A 26,073-nucleotide genomic window follows, 5' to 3' on the forward strand; every position below is an offset into this window, starting at 1 on the left:
GGTTAGCAGTGATAGGATAGACGGATGGCGGGTGAGGGAAGACAGGGAAAGAGAGACATGGAGGCAGCGCAAGGAAGGAAGGAAGAAGAGAGGGAAGGAGACAGGGAAGGACGGCGGCAGAAACACACAGGAGCAGTTTCAGTAGAGTAAACAACAATAACGACGGACAAAGAAAACAAAAACGGAGAAAGACGAGAGGCAAAAGACAAAATCCTCTACTAGTACTATTTTAAACCACATTGTGATGTAACACTACTTTCATGATGATCAATCTGGTTCTCATGGACGTTTTTCCCACTGACGGTACATAATCTTGTTAAACTATTCTATCATGAAAACGCCATCAAAACCTCTAAGACTTTTACTGGAGTCCCTTAAAGTTCTAAAGGCGCCGACACATTTAGGAATGCAGCCCTTGAAAACAGCCTGCCAGGACAGAAGGAAGGACAGAGGAGACACACTCAGACGGTACAACTTAAAGCTACCATAGCACTACTGACACAAAGGTTCATAAAGCGTCCCTGTGACTCCGGAATGCCAGAACCCGGCCGGCTGTTCGTGGATGATCGCGATGCAACGGGGAAGCTGCCACGCTAACTAGTGCAATCAGGAGGACGGCGGAGGTAAAGCGAGGAATCAGACCCTGGGATTAAATGGTACTAATGACTGTCCCTGTACGCCGCCCTACACACACACACACACACACACACACACACACACACACACACACACACACATACACACACACACACACACACACAGGAACAAATTATCAAGCTTCACTTCCCTCCATCAGCGGAACATGACGCCAGATTGTCTTCTTACAGAACGCGACAAAAACCTTCCTCACTGTGTCATGAATTATTTCTGGCAATTTCCCGTAATTTACCTGCGTAACAACTACGTGCAGCATTTAATTAAGACACCAATGGCAGGTATAAGCGTGGGAGGGTCGGGTAGTGCAGCCCCAGACACCCTAACCCCTACCTTCCTCTCCCGCTTCATCCTCCCCTCTCACTTTTCATATCATGTCCTTTACTTTCCCTCCGGTCTCTCCTGCCTCCCCATTTCAGCTGCTTCCCTCATCCCTTACTGTCTCTCTCCCTGTATCTGTCTCCTCTTCCCCCTCACTCACTGTCTCGTTACCATACACATTCTCCTTCCCTTCACGCAGCTTCATGTCGCCTTCATACACCCTAATGTCACCCTCTGTACACCCTCACACAATATCGTGTCATTTTTTACATTGTGCTGTTCTTCACTTCTGCTCGCCTAGTCACACACACACACACACATACACACACGCACACACACACACACACACACACACACACACACACACACACACACACACACACACACACACACACACACACACACACACACCTTTACGTCACTTCAATGCACTCTCATGTCACATACACACCACCATATCATCTTCAAAGATTTCTAATAATTTTCTTTCACTTCTCACCTTCCCAGTTCCGTGGATTCTTAACTCTCACTGTCTCCCACAGTCTCCTCTTTCTTACCTGTAATAAGAGAAGACAAGTGTTAGTCATTACGCCTTTTATAGTAAGAATAGGTAAAAGTAGAAGTTAAACTCAGGAAACACACAAACTTAATGATACTACAGTTATTACAATATTAATAGATACAAGGATGGACATATCAATATAGAAAGAAGAAAAAACGAGAGAGAGAGAGAGAGAGAGAGAGAGAGAGAGAGAGAGAGAGAGAGAGAGAGAGAGAGAGAGAGAGAGAGAGAGAGAGAGAGAGAGAGAGAGAGAGAGAGAGAGAGAGAGAGAGAGGAAAAAAAAAACATACAAGCCGCTGCTAAAACTCAATTCACTTCAGTCACAAGACATTGCAATATCTATAAAGGTGTGGGCGCTGCGAGGCTCCTGAGGGTTAGAGTTAAGAGCATGTGTCCCCTTCTCCATCTCGCCATAGCCGCGAGGGCCGAGCTGCGCCTATACAGGGAAGAGGCGAGGCTGACACACAGATCCCCACTACACGCCTCCAGCAGCACGGCGAGGCGAGGCGACGAGGGAAGGGAGGAGGAGGAAAGGGTGAATCTGAAGTGATGGCGTGTGTTGCTTCCCTCTGGATAAAATGGGACCCGTGCGGTTACAATGGTGGTGGTGGTGGTGGTGGTGGTGGTGGAAATGATATTGTGGTGGTGTATGTCTGTATGTGTTGTTGATGTAGTGGTGGTGATTGTGACGTGGTCGTGGTGTGCATATGCCTGTCTGTGGTATTGGTGTGCTGGTGATGACAGTAATGATGTGCTGGTGTAGTTATGCCTGTAGTGGTGGTGATGGTACTGGTGATAAGTTGGTGTGGTTATGCCTGTCTGCTATGTAGTATGGCAATGTAGCGGTGGTGATGGTATTGGTGATGAGGTGGTGCGGTTATGCCTGTCTGCGATGTAGCATTTGTCGAGAGCCAGTCACTTGGTACTGGGGTGGATGGTACTCAGGTCACGCAGGCGTCAGGTCAGATAATCCTCAAGACAGATCGGCCCGAGTGCAAATAGGCCTGAGGCGCTTGGTGCTCGAGACACTTGGTACCCGAATTTGGTTCTCAAAATGTATCTAGACTCAGACGTGTGGACTACAGGCTTTATGAAGGCAGCATGTGGATCCGCACACACTAATATAATGTTCACTAACCCATCCACTCACATCCACCCACCCACAACCATAACCCATCCTTCTCTCTCTCTCTCTCTCTCTCTCTCTCTCTCTCTCTCTCTCTCTCTCTCTCTCTCTCTCTCTCTCTCTCTCTCTCTCTCTCTCTCTCTCTCTCTCTCTCTCTCTCATATTTACGTATTGACCACAACCACCACTACCACCACCATCAGAACTCAACAGACCCACACCGTACCTCGCGTGGCACCCAAGTCAACACACTAACACGGTCATCGCAGGAGGCAAGGCGGGCAAGGTGTTTCAGGCTTAAGCTAGAATCTCCTAAGGAACGGCTGTGCTTTTTCTGTATTATCCCTTCGAAGGAGTCATTTATCCCGCAGTAATAAACTTTTCTACCTGCGAAGGGGGAGAGGGAGAGGAGGAGGAAGTGGAGGTGGGTGTGGTGTGTGTGGTGTGGGCGGCAGTGACTGGTGTGGGTGAAGGCGAGGGGTAAGTGACTGAGGCAACACTGAGTTTCTTCCCCACAAAAAACTTTCCTCTAAGCTCCATTTCAATATCAGTCAGAATTTAAAGAAATAATTTCCGTTTTTTTATTTGCCGGTCGGATGTGGTAATCGTTAAGTTAATATGATGATGATGTGAGTTCCCACTTTTTTTTTCCCCACTCTCTCTCCCTCCTGATTTCCTCGTGAGACAGACATAGGGTAAATCTCTCTCTCTCTCTCTCTCTCTCTCTCTCTCTCTCTCTCTCTCTCTCTCTCTCTCTCTCTCTCTCTCTCTCTCTCTCTCTCTCTCTCTCTCTCTCTTTCTCTGTGACAACAAACTCACACACGCACACAACTTTCCGTCAAACTCTCTAGGTGCAAAAAGATTACCGCGACTTCCTTCCCTCCTCCTTACTATATTTCCTCTCCTCCTTTGACTCAAACTTTTCAAAGGAAGCACTGCATTATTCCTAAGACTTCGGGAAATTGGTTTCCTTTGTAGCACACCGTTCCCTTTATGTGTCAGGTGAAGGCAGAGCGGGGTGAGGCACAAAGCAGGAGGGAAGGTGCACAGTAAGAGGCAAAGCGTGGCAGGACTCCTCAGCCTAACGCCCCTGGGAAGGATGCCAAGCCGGAAACATGAAAATGCTCTGAAGCGAACTGTACTCTAGCTAGACACACACACACACACACACACACACACACACACACACACACACACACACACACACACACACACACACACGGAATCTGTTCACACATCTATCTATAAAATGTATACCAACGCTCGCTCACTCGCCTACCTGTTCCTTCCCCCCTCCCCCCCAACACACACACACACACACACACACACACACACACACACACACACACACACACAGAGAGCTACCCCCCTCACTCTCACATCGAATACAAATAGGAAATGGGATAATATATTCCAGGTGTTATCGGTTCCCACAAATCTCTCGGGTGTGAACACTTCGCAATATTATATTTTAATTAAAGCCGCTCCCCATTAGGCCGGCCGCTGCTACTCTCCCGGCTAACACACACACACACACACACACACACACACACACACACACACACACACACAGTTCCACGGAACCAAAGTGAAATCCTCTTACACACTCCCTTCACTTAGTCTCTATTACACGCGTTGACCTGAGCACGGCCTTCCAGACGCTCAGTGCGGCCTCGGGTGGTGGCGGTGCTGCGAGGGGCGTTCCAGAAGTCGAGTCAAGCCAGTACTCTTAACCTGCTATGACTGTTTTATTATCACTCACACCCCTAAAACAACAACTGTTTGCATGGACACTGGAAAAAAATGGGGCGGGAGGTAAATATCTTTTCTAGGCTACAGAACTACATATTTAGGAAGCTGCAATGAGGAAGGTGTCTAAATGTTGTAGTAGATGATTGTGAGGAAATTATTGTGTAGCTATCAAAGGGTTAAACTCCAAGGACTCTCATGAGGAATGAATTTAGAGGCCACAGGTACAATCTGTAAGGTTCTCATCATGTTTTTTTTTTCCTATTGATGACACAGAATCCTTAAACGCCCACTAGTCATGAAAACGCTCTTGAAAACCTCGATAGCTTTTACTACAGCTTGTTAAATGTAGCCAAGGTAAGACGCAGCAAAGGCCAAACATAAAGACCTCACTAGCACATAACGGCAGGGGAAATATTAGTGCACGAGACGCCTATTTGGTCGAGGAGTACTGAAAGACACATGGCAAACAACCCGTTACTGTAAGAACATTGATGTTAGTATAGCTCTTACTCAGAAGCTTGTAAGGGTGACTGTTCCTTGCAAATTGTGGTTGGTGGCCCATGGCTTTCTTGTTGATCGGAGAGTAAGAATGACGGGGACTGACATGCCTCGGATCTTGGTTATTTTGACTTTAAAGAGGTTTTAGTGTTCTGGAAAGACGAAACTACATGACAATGTTAAGCGCGAAAACCTATTAACTAGTAGTCTTCAGTGAATAGTTCTCATGGAAATAGCGCCGCATGGGCTTGTTGAGCCTCGCAGAACCAGAATGAAGGAAACACCGCTACTCTTCATCGATTACTGCTCGTTCAAAAGTCTCCTAGGATGCAAAAAATCTATCTGAAAGTCAATCATGGCAAAAAGGGATAAACATGCGTTACAATTATCCCATAAGTCGTCCATGTGTCACAAAGTTAACAGAGTAGCTATTTATCCAGCGAAACACGTCCCTTCTGAGTGAAAAAATGAGGTCAGACGTGAACAATTTATCCCCGGTTAGGGAGCGGAATTAAGTTGGTGAGCGGGCGGCGCGCAACACATCACCTAATGCATGGCCTAATTCCCCGGAACACTGACGCTCGCCAAAAAACAAATGGTGACGGAGAGCAGGACGCGGACGAAAAAAAAAATTACTCTTAAGTATAAGGAAAATTTTATAAAATAGTGCTTGTTTTGTTTGAAGAGTTTCCCACACCCAGTAACTGAACGGAACGCCGCGCTCTGTTATTATAGATGCACCGTGAGGGGAAAAGTGTTTCCATATTTTCTAGCGCTGACCAATTCCGCAATCACATCCGCAAACCGCTAATTCCGTAATTGCGGAAGTGTGATCTCGCTAGTGGTGTAGTTTTGCTGCAATTTTTTTTCGCAGATTTGCCGTTTCGCGTTTGCGGAACGTGAAATTGTCCGCCAACTTACCTTTGCTTTTGTGGTAAAAATATGATATTAAAGTATTCAATATAAACATGCTAATATAAAGATTATTCAATACAGGCAATTTCCAGACTTCATTATATCATCTCATGTTATTCAGAAAAATGTAAATATGATTAAAGACTCGAGATGATTATTAAATCCCTTATTATGGAAAACTTCCTCCTCCTAGAGCTAGTAAAAACCTTTATTGGTATCCAGAATCAAATACAACTCATGCCCTCTACTGAAACCGAGACAGCTGGCTTGCGCTTGCTCCTGCAAACTCGCAAGTTCAGAAATGCTTGCAGATCAGCGCCTGCAGAATGTAATGCTTCAATTTGTAGATCTGTGATTCCGGAACAGAATTTTGGTTGGCGGTGCTCAGTTGTGAGATTTTCTCTTCGCTTATGGTTGAGTTCGTCTCTAAACCCACCGTGGGGCAGACTGAGGCCACAACTTGCCGCGTCAGTAACACAGCTGAGGAGGGAACGCAAGGGACGCAAAATAAACATAAAAAAGAAAAACAAAACATGCAAAAAACGCAGACACCGCAACTCTCAGTACGCGACATAAACCATTCATTCCTCATGTATTTAAAAAGAGAAAAAGTCGCCACATCGTCTATTTTTACTCGGCATCCCTCTCGTGGTTCGTGTGAAGTGGCAAAGGAGGCTCTCGCTTGCAGAGTCACGGGGACGAGGCGCCACTTATGCCCTCGTGGTCCTTAGTGAGACTTTTTTGGCCGAGTATCGTTGATCGTATCCCTCTCGTCAGGCCAGAGTGCCCTCGTGCCGCTCCCGCCTGTGTGCCGACGCCGCCCCGCCATACTGTCGCCGCGAGAGAGAGAGAGAGAGAGAGAGAGAGAGAGAGAGAGAGAGAGAGAGAGAGAGAGAGAGAGAGAGAGAGAGAGAGAGAGCAGACATATAAACAGACGAACATATATGAACACTGCAGGCATACAGGAAGACACTAAGACAGACAGACAGACAGACAAGAAGCAGGGTAGACAGACACATAGGCAGACCGAGACAGAGACAGAGACAGAGACAACGTGGGAGGAGGAAATGGAGTCCGTTGAAACCCAAGTAAAATAGTGAGGATGGTTAAAGGAGGCAAGAAAAGTATAAAGTTTGAGCAGAAGGCCGACTGGAGGTGCTGGCGGTGAGGTGGTGAGTGTGGGGGTGTGGTACTATGGGAGTGTCGTGTTGTGTGTGTTGTGTTGAGTTGTGATGAGTTACGTTGTGTTGTGTTGTGTTATGTTGTGTTAATCATGTCCCTTCACTCAGCTTTACACTGCCCGCCTCGTCTGGCTGTTTGGCTGAAGCATGAATGGTCCTCGTAACGCAGTCAAACGCGGTGTAATCTTTCTGGCACATTGCACACACTTTTCACCTAATTCCCGGCAATTTTGTAATGAAACGTATTTTTTTTATCATTTTATTTGTGTGAGCTGAAATATTTTGCCGCTTTGTTTACGTTAAAGGGCAGCTGCTCCAATTTATCTGAGCACGCGGCGGGCTTTACTGACGACTCAATCTGTATTTTTTTTTTTCAGAGATAACACCATTTTCTCCTTCCTTTTTTGTCCCGATCTCAAAGCTGAGGAAATTTTGCAGACCCTTCGCTTAGAGGTTCATGTCCCAAGTGACGACTGTCCCCTCACCTGTCCCTGACACACACATTCACACACACACACACACACACACACACACACACACACACACCTGGTACATGAATATGATGTTAGGGACTCCAGCAGCAGATATATCGCGCACGTCTGCAATATGGTACTGTTGAGAGAGAGAGAGAGAGAGAGAGAGAGAGAGAGAGAGAGAGAGAGAGAGAGAGAGAGAGAGAGAGAGAGAGAGAGAACAAACATAATGACGCAAAAAAAAAAAAGCAGATAAGCAGACAGACAGAGAGACACCAACATTCCTTCACACATACAAGTAAACCACACACACACACACACACACACACACACACACACACAATAGAAAGAAAAAGAAATACAGAATAAACAAAAACAGACACACTCACACAGACACTCGTATAGATACAGTAACAAACAGAAGTCCACACAAACACAGACAACAGGAAAGACACAGACAGAAATACATTCACAGACAGGAAGGACAGAGAGAGAGGAGCAGACACAAGCACCTCTGGACGCGGTTGCCTTGTGCTATAAAGATCGTGGTGGTAGTTGTGGTGGTGGTGGTGGTGGTGGTGGGGGAGGGCATGGCGACGGCTGTCACTAAACTAAATTACATTTTATCTTTCTATATTTTTGGGTGTTTTACTTAAAAGATTGTTATCACTAATCTACTATTACTCCTATTAAAACTAATACAACAACAACTGCTACTACTACTATTATTTTTACTGCCACTACATCTTCAATTATTACCACCACCACCACCACCACCACTGGCCCAGACGTCTTCAAGGGAGAAGCACCAAGCACCGCGGCACTTCATGACCCACCCTGTGCTTCACTTTATGGGGCACGTCCTCCATATAATACATCTTTGTCTCGGCGCCCCGATGGCTCTCAAGATTCATTTTACGGCCCCGTCCCTCTCCCGACAGTAATTGCCCCGGCTTGTGTAAATGAAGGAATAAAAGGAATGAATGAGAAATTAGAAAGAATGAGATTGAGTGAGATTGAGATTTACGAGAAGAGATACAAGAGGTAATTGAGTAACTCGCGTAATAACCTTGGGATCTGAAGTTTTAAGATCAATGTTTTCTGCGCTTGATTGTAGTGTTTGTGATTTGTTTGCATAAAGCACAGCAAATCATGTGTCCCGCTGCCCGCTTATCTCAGGTTCGTGTGCTGAGTTTATGATAAAAGTCTGTAAGTTTATTTTTAGTCGGTGGCTCCCAAATTATCTTATATGAAGCCCAGCGGTGAGGTGTTTCAGAATACATGCCTAAGTGTTGCCGGTACATTGCAGTGGTCTTCATGACGCTGAATAGGTTTGTGTGCAGTGCTTGTGCTAAAAGTTTGTAAGGTTATTCGTTGTAGCTCGGTGGCTTCCAAAGTACTGTCAGCACATTGCAGTATTCTTCGCCAAGCTGAATCAGCTAACGTATTCTTAGTTTTAGTCACAAAATTCCTCGGTTTATTTTAAATACGTTAAAAGTTTATCCTCAGCAGAAGCATTATTAACTTTCGTAACATTGCGCTCGCTACGCTACAGTATTTTTGCACTGCTTGGTCGACTCGCATTTTCTCATTATCTTTTACATGAAAAATCTCTGTTTAAATTACATCTCACTTGTTGCACGTCATCTACATATTCATTTTCCAAGTTAAGGGTGGAGGAATATTCGAAATTCACTGACAAGTTCACACATTTTCAGTTTCCAAAGAAGAAAAAGAAAAAAAAAACTTCCTGCAGGTCACTTTTGCGAATTCTCGAGGAAAGCTGTTCTCCTGTCTAGTTTTAGTCTTTGTAATAATTATCTCTGTTCCTTATAGGTATATAGCTGAAATATTTGCTTCTTGCGCTCCTGAATGATACCTTGTTTTAAGATGGCTGGATGATGGCGTGAAGGAGCCTTGGCCTTTACTCTTCCTCTTTTCTTTTACGTTAGTGAGTGTAACTATCATAAACACCCTGAACAGGACCAACAACTCCAGTGCTTTTCTCCTGTGGCCTCTCTTAAGCCAGCATTCACAAACCTTAATCTCATGAGTTATTTTCAGAGGTCACGGAGATGATTGGTGTCTTCCTCTGTGCTCCCGTTCATTTCCCATGATGCCTGGAGTTCTTGACGTCATCATAACCTCGCCGCTTACAGGAAATGAAAACGGTAAAATTCATATTAATTTTACCTGCACGCGTGACCGAGGACATGAATGTAATTATAATTTTCCGAGGCACAAACTAGTCGGTTATTGCCGCTATTTGGAGGCAAGTTGAGCAAATATGTAAAATAGTGAAGTGTATAATAATTATATTGAACAGCGATTCGGTACCAATTCTTATATTTTCCCTCATGACGTATAGGTGTGTTGGCGGCGGCATTGCGCTCACTATGTTGTTACAAGGGAGCAGGTTTGTGTGTTTTTCCTTTCAGTAAATCTGGCCGCCTACGCTCCTGATTCATCTAAACTCATCCCTGGAAATTTTACCGCTGCCTCGTGAGTTGTTGCTTAATAATCTTACAAAGGATGAGTGTTGACGTAAGCAATGTGTTCTCAGTCACAGATGCACGAGAGTTCAATGCAGTTTCGTTTTCATCCTGACTCTCATCTGCGTTGTTTGTGACCCTGCCGTCTCTGTCTTTCTCGCCGTCAACTGTTTCTTGCCACACAAGTTTTCCTTCGTTTCCTTCGTGTTTCCATCAATTGTTATACTTGGCCAGTTTCTTCCGAGCTCAGACTGTTGGTGCTTTGATTTTATTGTGTCGGTTAACTTTTCTTTTTGAGTGTCGTGCCTCTTGTCTTTATCACTTTTTCCTTTTACTGGAGTCTGGCTTCCCTTCCCCAGCCTCCCGGTGGTGCCCTGCCGCCCCTCCCGCCGTCCCGAGCACTTTTCCGGGAGTCATCATCAACCTCCTCGGGGCCTCGCGACCTTCGGTCGTCGCTTGGGAATGATCGTGTTCCATTTTAAAGGCAGCTTCCGTTGCCTTCCGTCCTGCTCACCATGCTGCCTTGTTTCCCTTCTCGCGCCCGGCACACCTAAGGTCGCTGCTCCTTGCCGCCTGATCATCCGAGCACCGCTCTCATTTACTTGATGCCCTCACAGCCTTCTCTCTAACAATCTACAAAGGCTAAAGTGATTCTCATCATTCGTTTTCTCGCCGAAGAGTTAATACGAAGCTGCTCATTTTCTCTTTGGCTTTTATTGGATGCATAATATAGTCATGACTCTAAGATTTTCCTTTCCGCCTCTAATTCCACGAGTCTATCCCAAAGGCAATTTCTATTGCCTTTCATGTCTGCCACTCTGGCTGCCATTCTATAAATTATGCCTCGCTGTGGAGCTGGAAAACTGATTCAGTTTGAAATATAAAACGAAATATGTGCCGCAAATGGTTTGAAGTGCGCTCTGGTAATGCTGCGAGGTGAGGCCAGGCACTGCGTGCCCACCATACCCTGGCACCTGTCTGGTGGTGGTGGTGGTGGTGGTGGTGGTGGGTTAGTAAAGGTGATAAAAGAAATGAACACATCTGGGCTGGGCACACTGCGGCTCCTGGATTAAAAAATATTACAGACTGCTTGGCCTAGAGCCTCGGGGACATATTAGCGATGATTTGGCACATTTAATTTCAAGTCGGCGAAGACAAAGAGCACAGCACCAGACCGAGACCTTGCTTGTGTCCCGTCCAGGCTGGCGTGAGTTGAGTCTCATCATATATAACTTTACTGGATCATGAAGCAGAAAGGAAGGACGTAAGATACGTTACGGCCAAACACAAGACAAGCAAAACTTCCTGCCAGACTGAACAAGTGACACGTTGCAGAGGGACAAGCTCGCTGGACACGTCTTTGCTGCAACTGCCGATGCTGAGGCCTGACCTGCTGTGACATGCTGACAACAGTTTGACACACACACACCCACACACACACACACACACACACACACACACACACTATCCAGAGAAGCGTGAAGTTATCTGCCCAGAATTCATTGCTTTGAAGTATATGATAAAATAACTCGAAGCAAATATAATTAAAATGTCTCGTGTCTATATTTTCTATTAAATTTGTTTTAATCCACACAAATAATATTTTTCCTAATTCCATAAACAGTGTCTAGATATAATATGTAAAGGTATCTAATCTTATATAAATACAATAAAGCGTGTTGAGGGGAGCGTGCAGGTCTGTTAGAATCAGAAAAGGGACGTTATGTAAGACAGTTTGGGAACCACTGCTCCGCTATGTAATTATGTCACAGGCTGGAAGGAAAACTGCGAGACATGTCAGGTAGGGTGTGTGTGTGTGTGTGTGTGTGTGTGTGTGTGTGTGTGTGTGTGTGTGTGTGTGTGTGAAGGAGGCGAAGGAGATGCATCAGCGGGTTATGGTGGACGCGAGAAGAAAGATACAGTTATAAAGAAATGGATAACACATGTAAAGAGACGAGGGTGGAAAATGGAAAGCAATCATGAAATGAGGCGAGAGAGAGAGAGAGAGAGAGAGAGAGAGAGAGAGAGAGAGAGAGAGAGAGAGAGAGAGAGAGAGAGAGAGAGAGAGAGAGAGAGAGAGAGAGAGAGAGAGAGAGAGAGAGAGAATTACACGTCACCTGAAGCAGTGTCACCGCCAACAGGCACTCAAGAGACACAGCATTAAAGCAGCGCCATTCCTTCCACAACTTTTATTTTCCTACGAGTATCGACCACAGCGTCCTCCCCTCACACACCCTTCCTGTCCCTCCCCCTCACCCTCACCCTCACGCCATGATCTTTCCTCACTGACCTACCCAACTACCATCCTTAACTACCCTCCTCCACTCTCCTCACTGATCTCCTCTCCCTTCCTCTTTCTTCCTCTCCTCTTCCTTTCTGCCGCAATAATTAACTTTCCGAGATGTTGTTTAATGAATCTTGAAACTCGCGGCCTCACAAAATGCCTCCAGGCTCTGCTCGGGACAAGCCTCCATTATTCACTTTTCACTTCATCATCACCACGTCAGCCCCATCACCGCCTCAATGTCCGCCTCTCCTGCTTTCTTCACCAGCCAACACTCACCTGTCCACCCCCACTCTAACTCCGTCATCACAATACTCTCCTTCTTCCTTTTTATCAGCTCACGGCCTCGTTTGCTTCCCTACACTCGTCAAGAGGCAAGTTTTCAGCGTCCGCCTCGCCGCCTCACTCGCCGCACAGCTGCAGCACCGCCAACATGGCCAGCGCTTCTCACTTTGGAATGTTCGAGGTCTGTATTATTTATTTGACGACCCGTTCCCTGATAAACCTTGCCGTGTACACTGTACAGGACTGAAGCACTTGGACGCAAACTAGTAATGCTGATTTATTTTGCAAACTAGTAATGGTGATTTATTTTGCAAACTAGTAATGGTGATTTATTTTGCAAACTAGTAATGGTGATTTATTTTATTTTATTTATTTATTTTCTTTTATTTTTTGAAAGGGCAGGTTATCAGTGGAAAGGAAAATGTTAAATTAATGATTATTAATACCTGACTAAGCATCCTAGCGACCAATTGCTTCCCGGGGACTCGTTAAGGACTGCTGGTGAAGAGTCAGCCGCCGCGCCCACACGTGAACGTCACTGGCCCTGATCTGTCAGCTCGGCCTGGCGGGGGAGTGCCTTGGTCTGCACTGCATGCCGGGACCCGCGCCTCGAAATTTCAGCAACGCATCCATTATGTTGTGAATAACATGATTGCCGGAGAAGAATGGAGGGAGGCGCAGTGCTCACCCATCACGATGAAGTGACTGCTGCTGTGGCCAGACGGTGAACACGATGCATGCGCAAGATTCCTGAATGTGTCTATTAGAAGGGAGACGAGAAGAAAGGAGACATGAGAGAGAGAACGGAATGTCAACGAATGTGCCACGTCAGCAGAGATGCAGGCCGCTCCGATTCCCCCTTCCCCTGATGGCATTCACGGTTCCCTCCAACACCACTCCGCTTGGTGAGGCGCGGCGTGGACTAGCCCCGGTGGCCCGCCCCGTCCTGTAGCGTCCTTGCTCTACACTTCTCACTCTTTCTTGTCTCCTTCCTTCGTTTCTTTCATGTTACGGTTATTCCAAGAAAAATTCTGATAACATTTGCAGCCCGTCCCCCTCCATCCCACCCAACCCCGCCAGCCCCACCCCGCTCTGCCCCGCTCAGCCCCGTCCCACTCCCCCCCCCCTCTCCCCGCCGCCCCACGCTCACACTCACTTCATTACGGTGCCCGGCGGGATTTTCTTCGTGGGTAGATTTAATCCACTTAATTTTATCGCTGCAAAGAATGATTTTCTTTCGCTTTACTTTTTAGGTTTTCCTGATTCCCGTCAGCTCAGAGGGTCCCTCTAATTATATCCCTCTTTAAAACGGCGTCAGAATTAATGTAACTTTTAATGAGAAACCAAAACGACCTAATGATGTTTTAGTGCTGCTGTTGTTGGTGTTTGTTGTTGTTGTTGTTGTTGTTGTTGTTGTTGGTGGTGGTGGTGGTAGTGGTGGTGCTGGTTGTCTGTTTAGCCTTGCTCGCAACGACTGAGGATGTATCTATTTGACAAAAACACACCCAGCCTGCCTCACGCTGCCCTCATCTGAACTCTGCCGGCTGCCTCACCACTTGCCTCACGCTGCTGGCTGCCTCACCACCTACCTCACGCTGCCGGCTGCCTCACCACCTGCCTCATGCTTCCTGCTGCCTCACCACCTGCCTCACGCTGCCTACAAGCAAGTAAGCCAGCCGCCGCCACCACTGCCCTCCACAGCGCCATGATTTACTAGCAGCCTCACACCTCTCTGCCTCCTTAGCTTACAAGGAAGCTTTAAACTTCTCAAACTTTAGCCGTTTTTCCTGCCCATTATGTCCGCCTGTCACCTTTTACAATGAAACTAGTTACAAAAGAAATAACTTTTTTTTCACCATAATTCCCAGGCGCTCCTCGGCAGCGAGACGGGCCCAACAGCGCGTCCTTGAGTCGTCGTGCTGGAGGCGCAACGCATCCAATCAACACGGGAGTAACTCAGTCATAAATTCCGGTGAATGGTCGTCTCCCAGTCACACACGAAATTATGAAAGATGAGTTACGGCAGCGGTCCCGGCGCGAGGCCCCGCCAGGCGCTCCGCTGTGCCGCTGTGCCTCGCTGCTTCTCTGTCTCACAGCAGTGCACCCTCGGCTCGGTCAAGACAAAAGACCCATGTTTAATTCCCGGGACAGAGAGGCGAAGCTTCTTTCACCTCGAGGCAGTGTTTGCCCGGCGCAGACTTCACTACCAGGGGAGCGGGAATGAGCCTCACCCGCGCTTCTCTCCGGGGAAGAAAGGGTTCAGTGTTGTTAATAACGATGGCCCCGGTTCGTGCTGGGTGAATTTTTGTGATGTAAGCTGAATATTCTGATCATAATAACATTAGTTGTCTGTGTTGTCAGTGTTATCTGCTGGTGCTCTCACTAGATAAAATAATTAGTTAAAAGCAAAGAAATGTCAAAATTGAGATTCAATTCAAAAGACATTATTGCATTATTTCAAGCCATGAGTTGTTAGAAAGCTTGCGCGTCTTGTTTTGTACCACTGGCACGATGTCTGTGTGTAAACATTATTCAGTGAAGGAAGCGCGCGCCGTAGCACCAGCCCTGTCTCTCCTGTGTCTGCTTCACTTTCTCTTTACTGTCATCAATCTTCATATAATTTATTCCCATCTCTGTATTGATGAACATATTCGATACGCTGAGGTGCAATGGCCAGCACAGCGCGGAGGATTAGGAAGATTGATGCGCGGCTGAAATTCTTCATGGACTCATTTTTTTGTCGATTAAATATGCAAACTTGTATCGAGAGAGGCGACGCCTGACGCGCTTCTCATTTTTATGTAGGAGTGAATGATGGCTGAGGTGAGGCCTCGTCATACTGAACGCTTATGTAGTGATTTCATTAATAACTTTTCATGAAGGAAACGAGTGCTTCACCGCTGCGGCAGGAGAACAATTCCGCCCACTCCTCAATGAATATTGCTTTTTCAACCATCAAGGAATTGTCAGGAGGCACTGCAATTGGAAAAAAAACATCGATGATGAACAAACTGATTGGTTTGACAGGAGGTGTACACGGCGTTACATGGCACAGAAGTGGAAAGAAGCGGCACTTTGTTGTTGTGTTGCTGCAAGTCAAGGAGTGACAGCCTCGGGCAGCGAGGCTAGTGGTGAGAGTTTTCTCTCCTTGTGAAAACTTTTCCCATCAGGGAATACAAAGTTCGATGTCGTAATGCTGGACGAAATATTTCATTAGCGCCATAAGGACCGTCAATCCAAATTTACTGAAGTGTCAGCTGACGGAAGCTGACGCTGGTGTTCGCGAGATGAGAAGGTTTGTTTCTGTACACTTTACACGTCACACGTTTATGTGAAATGAAGGAGAAGACATTGCTCTTAGTGTATATTAGTAGTGGCCTCAAACTTACTCCCAATAATAACAAATTAATGTCCCGCTCCAGCTGACTTTCAAGATCAAGACTAATCGCCTTTCGGTGTTGCGTCACGAGGTCTATTCAGCCAGTGAGAATAAGCTGTCCTCGCCGCACACTGTCTCTGACTTCCACACAGAACAGTGTGTGCCCGAGTGTAGCTTCAGTGCTTCACGGCAAGCAGAAGATAGAAGTTTTGTGTGTGTGTGTGTGTGTGTGTGTGTGTAGGTATTACATAGACTGTCACGTTTTGTGAGTCACGTGGGAAGCGTGGGAAGCGACGGAAACAAAAAAATATAACCACTAAAAAAAAAAAAAAAAAACTATGATAAGCACAAAGAAAGGAGCGTTGATGGAGCGTGCGGGAAGGAAAGATTGAAATGGAAACAAAGAAGAAAAAAAGAATTGAGGCAGTGATGGATAAACGAAAGGAGAGTGACGCCTGGCTTGGGAAGTTCGAGGTCATGGTGAATGTAAACACAACCCAACACGAAGACAAACACACGACAAAAGAAGACGACTCCCCTGCTGGGTGCAGAATGCTGTGGTTCTGGAGCCTCGCACCACGGATCGTGGCGGCGCGTGTGTGTCAAGACTTACCAAGTACACAAAATTATTCTTACTCTCATGAACGCTTAATTCAAGAAAAATATAGAGTGATTCTATCAATTTCGGAATAGCTGGCAAGCCTGGCTGTCTGAAACGTCTGAAACGTCACGAAGGCGTGTAGCGCATCACATCGGGATTCGAATCTTTGAGTCGTTGATCACAGATATCAGATGCAAAGTGGACGTCAGCCAACCTCCGGCATTCCATAGCCATTCAGTATGGAGACTTCGTAAGACACGCGTGTTGGTATTGTTACTTTGCATCTTGAGGGACTCAAATGCAGAAATTTCGAGACGCTCAGGTGTACCGACACCCTGCAGGGCTACCAGTGCATCTCTCTCTCTTAAACAATATTTCCCGTATTTTTTCGTTCGTTGAGTCAAAATGACACGGGCAATTTTAGTAATTTAAGAATATTTTTCTGTATCACTGTACGTCTGGGAAAAAAAAAATATACATAATTAAGGCGTGGACATGGAAGAAAAATATACATAATTAAGGCGTGGAAATGTAAGAAAAATATACATAATTAAGGCGTGGACATGGAAGAAAAATATACATAATTAAGGCGTGGAAATGGAAGAAAAATATACATAATTAGGGCGTGGAAATGGAAAAGGACGGGAAAGATAGATGAGGAAAAAAGGCAGAGCTATCCTGTAATGAGTATTAATCTAAGGTCTGAGTAGAGAGAGAGAGAGAGAGAGAGAGAGAGAGAGAGAGAGAGAGAGAGAGAGAGAGAGAGAATGTTCTTTCCTTCCTTCCTCCATGCCAGTGGAGTGTTGAGTGTTGTGTGGTTCATGAGGGAGCTGGACAGGACAGCAGCGGCAGGGAAGGGGGCGCGGCAGGGAGGGAAGGGGGCGACGGACGGCAGGGGAGGGTCTTGAGACATCGCAGGCAAATTAGCCGTCCAGTTTTTCCGCTCCTGCCACCCGCGCCTTTGATCAGCACCATTATTCTGCCTTCTTGTCTTGCCAGTTAATCTTGGGGCGTCTTTCATCACTGAGGGACGCGCCGCCCTTGCCGAGCTGATGGGGTGATGGGTAGGGAGGTGATGGGATGATGGGTGGACAGGTGTTGGGTGGTGGGTGATAGACAGACAGGTGATGGGGTGCAGGGTGATGGGTTACAGCATGCAGCCGTCGCTACCGTTCATATTCTTTATAACTTTTATTTTCTATTTTTTCTCGTCTTCTTTCTTGTGACTCTCCCCATTTATCTCACCTGTACACCTTATCTCACCTGTGCAAGTCATCTACCGTACCTTACTTGATTGATTAACCTTATTATCGTCTCCTCCATCTTTACTTCCCTGTATTCGTGTCGCGTCGTGTAACTACTCATGTATTTGCTTATAATTATGTTTCTTGCTGTATCTGTAAACACACCACCAATAAAACTGAGCGGGGAGTCTTGCTCGAAGCTGTGCAGTGTGTCCTTGCAAGCCGCGCCGCCGCAAGTCGCCCTGGCTGAGCGGGACAAGACGAGGCCCAAGGAAGCGAGTTAGCCGAGTATCGCGGGATCCATCTCGGCCACGTCCTGCTTGTTTGTCTTGATCTTGCGCGGTGCAGAGAGAGAGAGAGAGAGAGAGAGAGAGAGAGAGAGAGAAATTCCACCTTTAAAGAACGTGGTGATGACAAGAGTTCACACAGGAATATTGCATCAGGGGAGGAGTCTTGCACATCTTAGCTCAGTGACAGCGAGGGGAGAGGAGGGCGAGCTACAGCTGAGAGAAGCGAGTGGAGGGGGGCGAGGGAGCTGTCAACAATGTCAGAGGTTACGGAGGAGGGATAAAAGGGGAGAGGCGTGAGTTAGAGGCCTTTCCCTGTCTTAGGCCTGAAACGCTTCCCTCTCTCATCACAACTGTTTTCAAAGGTCACAGAGGTCATTAGCCGAATATTTGAAGAGTGATTCCCCAGTTAATAAAGTAGAAATCTTGTTAATCTATCACGAGAATCATAAAAAAATAAAAGATAAAAAATCCTCAATTTCATGTAGAGCCTATTAAAAGCCTATTGAAAGTAGTGGAGTTTCTGGCAGAAATGTCTCATAATTCTGGTTTTAGTATGTTACCAAAGGTTTGAGGTGCCGTGTCCTGTCCTGTTAGCAAATAAAATCTTAAGAGAGCGTCGGATGAGGATGCTGTTTTGGCAGTGAATGTTTGATACCCCGAGCTGACTGGCAAAAATATGCTTTGGTCTCGTATCTTCATAATAGAGCCAATGTAAACTTGCTAAAATTTACGAGTACAGGCACTGGCAGCGAGACTAGATGTCATGATGGATACCCCGCCCACTCATCCTTTCGTGGCGTCGATGTGAGGTTCAGTAGGACCTGAGAGCAATCACCCATCCAACTAGCATTTCTATCGTTTTGCCTCACGCACACACACACACACACACACACACAGTATCCTTGGCGCCCAGTCCCCCCGAGCCTCGCACAGATAAGCCGAAGGTAACAAGTTTCCGTCTCTCCCTGTCAGTATTTAGCATAATTTCTAGGGTTTTCCAGGTGTTTCCAGGTGTTTTCCTAGATGCGGAGTAGGGGGTGGTGGAGGGGGGATTTGGAGTATGAGGGGTATGGAAGAGGAGGAGGAGGTACGGAAAGGAAAAGACGAGGAAAAAAAACTTTTTGGCAACATATTATTATTTTCCTTTTATTGATGGAGTTGTCATTGTTTTGATATTTAATTTATTAATAGAAAGACATACTAAATTATAAAATATAATAAGATCTGTTCTAGCTGTGCTTTTGTTTGTCGACAAAATAACAACTTCTTCACTTTATTTAATTTCACTTTTTCTTACCGGCACGCGTAGGTTTGCATTGGTATTTAATTTAAGACTTAAAAAAATATAAGAAACATGTACCAAGTAATAACATCCAATAAAATCTAGTCTCGCAGTTCGAATTTTCAAATTTAGAATAAGTTCGGTACTGGATATGAAAAATTATTCTTTTTATACGATGAGGAATTGGTGTTTTCTTTATTTATCTGGAAAGTAAAAAAAAATTTGTATTTAGAATCTGTAATATAATCTAGTCTGGCTGTGTTTCCTTTCTCGATATTATTGTGTTTTTGTGGTACCGTTCTTAAAAGTTACAGATTGTTTTTTGGAGTTTTCGTTATTATTACTGAGTTCGGTAATGTTTTTATATTTTGTGTATTAGTTAAAGTAAAGAGTAAGTCAGAAAATGTAGTGCATTCCTGTCTGGGCGTCTTCTTTCTTTTCGCGATTTTCATAATGAATTACGTTACGTAAATATAAGCTTCGAGACGGCCATTTTCCCTGCCTCCCTCTCTGTCTGTACATCAATATTCAGCTAAACTCCCCAGTGTTTCCAGACTTGAAGTGAAGAAAAAAAGAGAATTGACCACGGAAATAGATAAACAACCCCAAAAGTGCCTCAAATAAGACATTGAGTAGTGCCCCGTTCAGAGCGCACACTCCGAAAACGCGACGTCATCAGACCTTTCCCCTTGGCCGCCACTGTGTGTGTGTGTGTGATTCACACACACTGCTTGTCACCCAGCAAGCCGTTCCCCTACGGAAAGAGCTCAGACTGATCTTCGGGTAGGACTGTGTGTGTGTGTGTGTGTGTGTGTGTGTGTGTGTGTGTGTGTGTATTGCGCTACGTAAATATAAGGGCTGAGCGGCACATTTTCCCCTGCCTCCCTCCCTGTCTGTACATCAATATTTTAGCTGAACTTTCGGGTGTTTTTAGATTCAGACGTGAAGGAAAGCCAGAGTGAACCATGAAAATAGATAAATAACCCAAAAATGTCTCAAATAAGTTGAAGGATTGCAGGCCCGTTCAGAGCCCCCACCATGAAAACCCTCCTTCTCCCCAGCCTGCTCCTCCCTGCCCTCTCCCAACCCCGTGCCTGTGTCACTGCCCACCACTTTACCTCTCCTTCCTCTGCCCTGTGTGTGTGTGTATGTGTGTGTGTGTGTGTGTAATAGGATATTGTAACTTAACAGTACTAACATTTCTCTCTCTCTCTCTCTCTCTCTCTCTCTCTCTCTCTCTCTCTCTCTCTCTCTCTCTCTCTCTCTCTCTCTCTCTCTCTCTCTCTCTCTCTCTCTATCCTCCTCCTCCTCCAGTCCTTCTTCTAACACATCCGTGACAAAATTTCTTAGCTTTTTCCACACCTATTGGTGGAACTCCTCCAATTTCCTCCACCACTTCACTTTCCTCCATCTGCCCCAGACCTTCCTTCATCCCCCACCCGTCTCACCTCAGCCAGGGGGAGGCAAGGGATGCATTGAGAAGGAGAAAAGTGAGGAAAAGTAGGAGGGAGTGGGAATATGACATGGAGGAAGGATTAGAGAGATAGACTGGCTGTGTGTGTGTGTGTGTGTATTATGAGTGTGATAGTGTGGTGCTAATAGTAATAGTGGTATTGGTAGTAGTGGTGGTGGTGGTGGTAGTGATCAAGTGAATGGAGAGAGAGAGAGAGAGAGAGAGAGAGAGAGAGAGAGAGAGAGAGAGAGAGAGAGAGAGAGAGTTAGACACTCAGCATATGAAAACTAGCAAATTACAGACGAGTGGTTTGGTAGTTATGTCATTTGAAGGAAGACGCGTCACCTTGTTTTCCGCCGCACACCCCTCGAGGGTCGCGTGGCGTTGCCTGGTGCTGAGAAGAGTTTATCGTGCAGCAGACGTGAGCACATTCATGAATCTCGTGATGTCTTTTGTCGCGCTGTGATGTAAATCCGGAACATGTTTGCTCGATGGTCACAAACGAGGGAAAACAGGTTGACCTTTGTGTTCTGTGGTGGTGTTTTCCCCACGGATCGCTGCAGCCACACGTGCCCTCAGTCACCGTGAATGCCGGATGTGTGCAAGCAGCAGCAAGCAGGCGGGGGTGTGCGGCAGCCTGGTCACCAATTGTCCCACGTTGTGCTGCCAGTGCGATGTAACCTTCCATCCTTCGTGAACGTTTTAAGGCAGCGGGGCGTAACAAAAAGAAGGTTTGTGCAGTCCAAACATATCACTCACAAAACGTAAACATGAGGTGTCCCTCCCCTGGGGTGGGCGTGGGGTGGGTCTCCCCATCCCCGGGGTGCGTGGGGCGGGCCTCTCCATTCCGGGGGGCGTGGGTGTGGGGTGGGCCTTCCTGCATCGTCACGGGAAATATGCAAAGCAGGTCTTGTGGTATTCATAGCTGGATGTCAGGCCGGGTGCGTGCACGTCCCTGCCGAGCTGCCCGTGGGGGAGGAGAAGGAGGAATACAAAGGAATACAAAGGAAAGAACAGACAGCAACAGCCCTACTGGGCCTAACGAGGCTGTCTGTGTGTCTATTCTACCACTACCACTACAGATTCTAAGAGTTAGAGGATGGAGGACACTAGAGATCAAGGAAGGAAAAACAGGAGAGTATAGGGAGGAGGAAAGGCTAAGATGTGATAGGAAAGGATGAAAGAGAAATTATACTATTCACTACACTAACTAAAAAACATTTTATGTAGGCGCAAAGTACGTTATATGAGGGGTTGCTGCGAGGTGATTGTCCAACCTTTGTTTAAAAGTTTCTATTGTGTTACTATCGACAATATGTGCTGGGAGAGAGTTCCAGACATTTACAATTCTATTAAAGAAATAATACTTAGCCTCGTCTGATCTGAAACGCTTACCTATAATCTTGTAGCCATTATTTCGAGTGGTGTTGGAACTGTCAATGATGAGATAGTTGTTTACATTTACGTTATCAAAGCCCCGACACATCTTAAACAATTCAATTAAGTCACCTCGCATTCGCCGTTTCTCTAAACTGAACAAGTTGAGTTCCCTCAAGCGCTCCTCATAAGGCTTGTTCCGCAGTCGTAGGATCAACTTGGTAACTCTTCTTTGGACTCTCTCCAGCTTGTCTATATCTTTCCTGTAATGGGGTGACCAGAACTGGACGCAATACTCAAGTAGAGGTCGGACAAGTGTATTAAACAATGTGAGAATTACCCCTTCTGATTTGAATTCGAAAGTCCTACCAATAAACCCAACCAATTTATTTGCTGTTTTAACTACTTCCGAGCAGTGTTTACTTGACTTGAGGTCTGAGGTAATTATAACACCCAAGTCCTTTTCCTCCTTAACCTTAAGAAGCTCGGTACCGTTCATTAAGTAATCAGTGTGATCGTTGTTATTACCAATGTGCAACACTTTACATTTATCTACATTGAAGCTCATCTGCCACTTGTCTGACCAAGTGGCTAAGTGGTCAAGATCAGATTGTAATTTTCTTTTATCCTCAGACGTGACTACTTTATTCATTATTTTTGTATCATCAGCGAACTTAGATACTTTGCAAGTGAGGCCCTCATCGATATCATTAACGTAAATAAGGAAAAGAACAGGGCCGAGCACTGATCCCTGTGGTACACCACTTAGAACTTCTCGCCAGTTTGAAAATTTACCATTTAAAACAACGCGCTGTTTTCTCTCAGACAGCCAGTCTTCAAGCCAATTGAGAAGTTTTCCATTTATACCATGTGACTTCAATTTAGCTAGTAGCCGCTTATGGGGAACTTTGTCAAAAGCTTTTTGAAAATCTAGATACACTATATCTACTGCCTTTGTTTCGTCGTACATGGTGAAAACATCATAAAAGAAATCAAGCAGATTAGTTAGACAAGAACGTCTGTTTCGGAAGCCATGCTGCGAGTCATTGATTAAATCATTTTCCTCTAGAAAGTTCACTAAATTATTGCGAATTACTGTTTCCATTAGTTTACATACTACAGATGTAAGGCTGATAGGTCTGTAGTTACTTGGAAGTGAATTATCGCCTTTCTTTTCTATAGGGGTAACGTTAGCTAACTTCCAATCCTCGGGAACCTTACCGCAGTTAAATGATTTGGTGAAAAGCAACGAAAGGGGCTTACAAATTTGGAATTTAGTTTCTTTCAAGACACGTGGTGCAATACCATCTGGGCCGGGGGCTTTGTCAGTTTTCATCTTATCAATTACTTTGATTATCTCGTTTTCATGAAAAACGCAGACACGTAAGGGGGTTATGTTGTGGAGCATAAGGAGTGGTTCGGGGATTGTATGAGTATTTTCCTCTGTAAAAATTGAAGCAAAATAATCATTCAGTGTGTCCGCGATCTGAGTTTCTCCGGTGACAAAATTACCGTTATCTAGTGTAATGTGATTAATGTGAGATGTAAGGACTTTTTTATTTCGAACGTAACTGTAAAATTCTTTGGGACTGGATTTAGCAATGCTTGCAATATACATTTCTAGATTTTCCTTACTCTGTCTAATGAGCTTTTTTGATTCGCGTCGGAGTCTGTCGTATTCTAGTTTATCAGCCTCATTCTGAGAGGACAAATATTTACGGTAGGCACGATTTTTCTGCAGTAGTTGTGACTCAATGTTGTTTGTCCACCATTTAGGTTTATTTCTCTTGCATGGACGTCTTTTACGCATAGGGATACATGTCTTCACAGCATCTTCTAAAATGTACTTAAATTTCGCCCATGATTCCTCAATGTTACTATCGCCAAGTTCAGCGTTCCAATATGCGACAGAAAGAATTGACCTGAGTCTGTCGTAGTCTCCTTTTTTATATATGAAAACTTTTTCGTTGCTAACAATGTCCTTATATGCTTGAAGGTTGATGTTAAAGGAGACAATCTTGTGGTCACTTGTACTAAATTCAGGACCAATATTAACGTTAGATATTAAGTCATCGTTTGTTGAAAGAACAAGATCTAATATGTTGTCACCTCGTGTGGGTCCTTGAACGTGTTGCTTTAGGGAACATTCTAATAAATTATTATACAAGTCGTGACCAGAGTGAGAGTTAAGTGGATTTCCCCATGAGTTAACAGGTAGATTGAAGTCTCCACAGATGACTGTATCAAAAGTGTTACTTATTTCAGTGATTTGATCTTGTAAATTCTTATCGGAGGAAACATTGTGAACCGGAGGCCTATAAATAAGACCTATAGCAGTTTTCTTAGAACGTACTCTTAAATGCAAGAAGACTGAATCTATATTGTTAATCTTTTCGGTTTTTAGTATGGTTGGCTGAAGACTGGCTTTTACATACAGCAATACACCGCCACCTATCCTGTCTTTTCTTTCACTGCCGAACATTTCATAACCTGGCAAGTTGTATTCCGCAAGAAAGTCTCTGTTTGCAGAGTTCAGCCAAGATTCAGTAATACCAATAATGTGGTAGTTTTCTACAGCTGCCAGGGTTTCTAAATCTGAAAATTTATTTCTAAGGCTGCGAGCGTTGATTAGGCAAGCTTTTATAGTGTTGCACATGGAGGTTGGGTTGCGCGAGGAGGCTACTAAGAGCCTGGGGCTACACGATCTTGCTGGTCGTTTTTTGGTCTGAAAATAGAAACTTTATTACTAAGGAGTCTGCCAAGTCGTGCTGCTCCAATTCCATTTAGGTGTAAACCATCCGGCTGAAATAAAGAAGGTTTATTATAAAAGTTGTCCCATAGATTAACAAAGTCTACACCTTCCTCTGTGCAAAGAGAACGGAGACGGCTGTTAGTGCTGAAGGCTCTGTTGTAGAAGACAGCCGGTGCCCTGATGCGGGGGAGGATACCTGAAACAATAATATTATTGGATTTAGTTTTGAAGCGCTGTATCATCTTCTTGAACTTTTCCATGAGCTCTTCAGACCTAGTGTTTTCAACATCATTTGTACCTGCGTGAGGAGGAGGAGGAGGAGGAGGAGGAGGAGGAGGAGGAAGAGGAGGAGGTGGGGGTAGGAGGAGTAAGAGGCAGGAGAAGGAGTTTGCATCGAATATGACAGTGTCTCTTCTTAAGTTAAAATAAGAGCATGAAGCTTCCATTGCAAGAGATAATGAAGGCAGGGCGTGGCAGGAGCGGCAGGAGTGGCGGGGGAGGACGGCGGAGGCTTCTTCCTATGCGCGCGTAGCTGTAAAATAGAGAACCTGAATATGAAGATAGGAGACAGAGTTAGATTCTGATGAACCTTGTACGGCGAAGTGTTCGATGATGCGTGTTATGTGCTGAAGACTTGAAAGGTCCGTGGAGGCGTGGCTAACAGTGCGGTGGTGGCGTGGTTAGTGCAACAAGGCTTCGTGGCGGCTGGCGTGTTGAGGTCAGTGGTGGTGATTATTAGTGTAAAGCTCCTTGCGGTGTAGCGAATGCTGCTGGTGGTGTGGTGAACGATCTTGGCGGTGTGACGATGGTGGTGAGGTGTGGAGTGAGTCTCATCGTCAAAGGAAAGGGACAGAAAAGAAGAAAAAGATGCTGTGAAGTAGAGGACAACTTTTTCTTAGGAAATGTGTAACTTTGGCTGCGAAATATCCTCAAGAATTTGAAGATCCGTATTTTTGTCTTGTGGCGGGAAGTGTTGAAGGAAACCAACCTGGGAAACTTTAAGGAAACTCTGGTGAGCTTGAAAGATTCCATGCCACGAAGAAAGGGAAGAACTTTTGAAGGAAATAGATGCTGGAGACAGCTGGAAATGGAAAGAGGAAACTTGGAGTGTCTATCAGAAAAAAAATGACAGACAGACAGACAGACAGAGAG

General features: G+C 45.4%; 1 protein-coding gene and 1 long non-coding RNA gene across 2 annotated transcripts in view; one reads left to right on the forward strand and one right to left on the reverse strand.

Moving 5' to 3' along the window:
- The window catches only part of LOC135098722 (uncharacterized), a 103,233-nt gene extending 89,996 nt beyond the window's left edge, over positions 1–13,237 (reverse strand). The window contains exon 1 of the transcript XR_010267305.1: positions 12,990–13,237. The gene's annotated coding sequence lies outside the window, so the exon portion shown is untranslated. The remainder of the gene's footprint in view (positions 1–12,989) is intronic.
- Positions 13,238–20,025: 6,788 nt separating this feature from the next.
- LOC135098730 (uncharacterized) overlaps positions 20,026–26,073 on the forward strand; it is a 67,205-nt gene continuing 61,157 nt past the window's right edge. The window contains exon 1 of the long non-coding RNA XR_010267323.1: positions 20,026–20,122. This is a non-coding gene — a long non-coding RNA (uncharacterized LOC135098730). The remainder of the gene's footprint in view (positions 20,123–26,073) is intronic.

Source organism: Scylla paramamosain, unplaced genomic scaffold (assembly GCF_035594125.1).
Source record: "Scylla paramamosain isolate STU-SP2022 unplaced genomic scaffold, ASM3559412v1 Contig77, whole genome shotgun sequence".
NCBI lineage: Eukaryota > Metazoa > Arthropoda > Malacostraca > Decapoda > Portunidae > Scylla > Scylla paramamosain.